The sequence below is a fragment of the Ovis aries genome, chromosome 2, assembly GCF_016772045.2.
Source record: "Ovis aries strain OAR_USU_Benz2616 breed Rambouillet chromosome 2, ARS-UI_Ramb_v3.0, whole genome shotgun sequence".
Lineage (NCBI taxonomy): Eukaryota > Metazoa > Chordata > Mammalia > Artiodactyla > Bovidae > Ovis > Ovis aries.
In genome coordinates, this window is record NC_056055.1 from 11,827,702 (window position 1) to 11,832,465 (window position 4,764).

Sequence of the window (4,764 nt, forward strand, 5' to 3'; positions counted from 1 at the left end):
CCCTCACTCTATCTATATTACCAACATTTTGATTCAGATTCTCATTATTTTATGTGGACAATTATAACACACTACCAATGGTATCCCCACCTCCAGATGGCTCTCAATGTTACTCTCCATAACCCGTCATACACACAATTAATATTCCCAAAACCAAAGATTAGAGATCTCTTCAAGAAAATTAGAGATACCAAGGGAATATTTCATGCAAAGATGGGCTCGATAAAGGACAGAAATGGTATGGACCTAACAGAAGCAGAAGATATTAAGAAGAGGTGGCAAGAATACACAGAAGAACTATACAAAAAAGATCTTCACAACCCAGATAATCATGATGATGTGATCACTAATCTAGAGCCAGACATCCTGGAATGTGAAGTCAAGTGGGTCTTAGAAAGCATCACTATGAACAAAGATAGTGGAGGTGATGGAATTCCAGTTGAGCTGTTTCAAATCCTGAAAGATGATGCTGTGAAAGTGCTGCACTCAATATGCCAGCAATTTTGGAAAACTCAGCAGTCGCCACAGGACTGGAAAAGGTCAGTTTTCATTCCAATCCCAAAGAAAGGTAATGCAAAAGAATGCTCAAACTACCGCACAATTGCACTCATCTCACATGCTAGTAAAGTAATGCTCAAATTCTCCAAGCCAGGCTTCAGCAGTACGTGAACCGTGAACTCCCTGATGTTCAAGCTGGTTTTAGAAAAGGCAGAGGAACCAGAGATCAAATTGCCAACATCCGCTGGATCATCAAAAAAGCAACAGAGTTCCAGAAAAACATCTATTTCTGTTTTATTGACTATGCCAAAGCCTTTGACTGTGTGGATCACAATAAACTGTGGAAAATTCTGAAAGAGATGGGAATGAATACCACCAGACCACCTGACCTGCCTCTTGAGAAATCTGTATGCAGGTCAGGAATCAACAGTCAGAACTGGACATGGAACAACTGGTTCCAAATAGGAAAAGGAGTATGTCAAGGCTATATATTGTCACCCTGCTTATTTAACTTATATGCAGAGTACATCATGAGAAACACTGGACTGGAAGAAACACAAGCTGGAATCAAGACTGTTGGGAGAAATATCAATAACCTCAGATATGCAGATGACACCACCCTTATGGCAGAAAGTGAAGAGGAGCTAAAAAGCCTCTTGTTGAAAGTGAAAGAGGAGAGCGAAAAAGTTGGCTTAAAGCTCAACATTCAGAAAACGAAGATCATGGCATCCAGTCCCATCACTTCATGGGAAATAGATGGGGAAACAGTAGAAACAGTGTCAGACTTTATTTTTTTGGGCTCCAAAATCACTGCAGATGGTAACTGCAGCCATGAAATTAAAAGATGCTTACTCTTTGGAAGAAAAGTTATGAGCAACCTAGATAGCATATTCAAAAGCAGAGATATTACTTTGCCAACAAAGGTCCGTCTAGTCAAGGCTATGGTTTTTCCAGTGGTCATGTATGGATGTGAGAGTTGGACTGTGAAGAAGGCTGAGCACTGAAGAATTGATGCTTTTGAACTGTGGTGTTGGAGAAGACTCTTGAGAGTCCCTTGGAGTGCAAGGAGATCCAACCAGTCCATTCTGAAGGAGATCAGCCCTGGGATTTCTTTGGAAGGAATGATGCTAAAGCTGAAACTCTATTACTTTGGCCACCTCATGCGAAGAGTTGACTCATTGGAAAAGACTCTGATGCTGGGAGGAATTGGGGGCAAGAGGAGAAGGGGATGACCGAGGATGAGATGGCTGGATGGCATCACGGACTCAATGGACGTGAGTCTGAGTGAACTCCAGGAGCTGGTGATGGACAGGGAGGCCTGGCGTGCTGCGATTCATGGGGTCGCAAAGAGTCGGACACAACTGAGCAACTGAACTGAACTGAACTGCCTTCCCCATTATTTACTGAAAACATAGACCATTCACCCTTATATTCAAAATCTTCAGAATATAATCCCAACCTATATTTTCAGGCGTACATTTCACTGCTTTCTATTTCAATCAGAAGTTCTGCTCATTGGCTTGCAAACAGGCTCCTTGCTTTCCTACTTCTAGTGTTGCTCATACAGTCCTATCTTTCTACAATATTCCCTGTGTATGCGTGCACACTCCATCCTGTCCAACTCTTTGTGACCCCATGGACTGTAGCCCACCAGGCTCCTCTCTCCATGGAATTTTCCAGACAAGAATACTGGAGCAGGTTGCCATTTCCTTCTCCAGGGGATCTTCCCAGCCCAGGGATCAAACCCACATGTCTTGCAACTCCTCCTTGGCAGATGGGTTCTTTACCAGCTTTGTCACTGGGGAAACCCCACCATCGTCCCTACTTCCTCCAACTATTTCATCTGGTGAAACTTTGCCTGTTTTTTAAAGACCAATCTACTTTTTCTATTCAACCTTTCTTCAATATCCTCCATTCATGCATACAGATCAATATTTAGTTGTAAACTTTCCATCGTTCAAACCCCTTAGCTCCCTGTTTTTTCCTCATCTTTGATATTTATCATGTTTAGTTTTATATGATCATTTTGGAGCCCTTGCCCTCTAGCACTGACCACGTTGCTTTCATGTGATAGATTCTTGGTAAATACTTCTTGATTGACTGAATGAATCTTTCCAATTAAATTGCACACTGGTCATTCACTTTCCTAATCTCTATAATACTACATAACCCATACCACATCAGTCATAGTAGAAGTTTCAAAAATATTCTTTAGTTATTAGATAAGGCACAGATATCTTATTTAACATTCTTGTTTGACTCCATTTTTGCTTATCTTACTGTACCAAGCTCTTCATATACAATTATTATCATGTGGGGAGAAGTGTAAGTCGGAATGTAAGAATATGAACAACTTGGCTCTTATTTCTTCTTCTACTAACAATAATCTCTAGCACTCATTTAACCTAGTTTTTCCTTTCTACCAGAACTGAAAAATTAAAATAATTATTCAGGTATCAAATTTTCACTTTGAAGATTAATAAAGGCTATAATGCATTTTAAGCTTTATCAAGAACTTGGAAGTATTCTGGATAAACAATTGATTTGAAATTTTTTAAAGTTGGTTTTAGATTGGTATCCACGTAGAGGTGCAAATGTAGTACAAGAGATAATAAGAGGAGATTTCCACTTATTTTTATCCAGATTTTCATGAGAAAAATTAGTTAAGCAATAGTCTGAGATAGATTTATGTTCAGGATGTGAAGAATTATCATTTATTCACAATAATATATTATTCTAAAATGTAATTCTTTCCAGACTTCTAGGTATCTCAGTTCCATATTTCTAGAAGATTGGAACATTTTAAAAGTATCTTAATTAACTGATCAAATGAGGAAAATTGAAACTACAAAATAAATTGTTCCAGTTATCACTACCTTAGTCATTCATGCCATTAGTTCTTGCTTGAGAAAAAGTGCTAGGAATCCCCAAGACAACTCCCAAGTTTGGTCTTTGTTAGGAGTATTCATAGCACTGAGCATATTCTTGTGCTCATGGCTATGATTTATTACAGTGAACAGTTACAAAGCAAATTCAGCAAAGGGGAAAAGGGCATGGAGCAAATTCCAGGGTAAACTAGGAGAAAGCTTCCAAGAGTCCTCTCCTAGTAGAGTCACATAGAACATCCTTAATTTTCCCAGCAATGAGTTGTGCCCACACTTGTGAAATGTTGTCTATCAGGAAACTCACCAGACACTGAGTGCCCAGGGCATTTATTAAGAGCTAGTCACAAATCAAAACTCTAGACTCCAAAAAGAAAGCAAGTGTTCAATAGAAACCACATTGTTCATACAAACAGTTTAGGCACAGTGAGCCTGTCTTATCAGCCACTCTTATGAAAACAGCTTGCCTGGAAAAGAAGCCAGCAGATGAAAGAAGAGGCAGGAAATTAAGAAAGCCATTGCCTCAGTGACGTGGTTTGAATTCCTGGGTCCAACAATGTCTTCTCCTGGACCCAAAGTGATATGAACCAATAAATTTCTTTTTTCTTGCTTGGAGTGGATAAAGGTAATAGAAATATTCACTCACAGCTCAAGAGTCACATAACTATAGAAGGAAAAAAGGAGTGTTTTTAAGGATTGAGATATAACTGATTTATAAGATTGTATAAGTTTAAGGAGTACAATCTGTTGATTTGATATATTTATATGTTGTTGTTTTGTTGTTGTTGTTTAGTCATTGAGTCATGTCTGACTTTTTGTGACCCAATGGACTGTAGCCTCACAGGCTCCTCTGTCAGTGGGATTCTCCAGGCAAGAATACTGCAGTGGGTAGCCATTCCCTTCTCCAGGGTATCTTCCCAACCCAGAGATCAAACCCAGGTCTCCCACACTGCAGGCAGATTCCTTGCCATCTGAGCCACTGGAGAAGCCCCTGTATTTATATACTGCAATATAATTATAATTATCACCTCGGTGTTAGTTAACACCTCTATCACGTCACATAATGATCATTTTAAAGAGTGTTTTTTTTTCCCCCAACAGTTCAGGGAAAAGCCTCAGGGAGAAATCTAGTTATTCTTACTTTGGTCATGTGTTCATATCTGAACCTGATACTTTGGACAGGAATATGAAGTATTCTATTTGGCTAGGTTTCAATCACATAGCCGTCCCTGGGGCCAGTAAGAGGATAAGTTAAACTTCTCCCCACTCCGCCCCCACCCCCCACACAGAGCATTCTCTAGATTTAACAGTACCGTTGAAGAAAGGAGGTGGAATTATTTTTACAAAAGAGTGCTGAGTGGACAAAAAATATGACATTATGAAA

At 39.5% G+C, this 4,764-nt stretch overlaps 1 protein-coding gene across 1 annotated transcript in view; it reads left to right on the forward strand.

Moving 5' to 3' along the window:
* SHOC1 (shortage in chiasmata 1) overlaps positions 1-4,764 on the forward strand; it is a 90,589-nt gene that overhangs the window by 73,494 nt on the left and 12,331 nt on the right. The gene's annotated exons all lie outside the window — the stretch shown is intronic.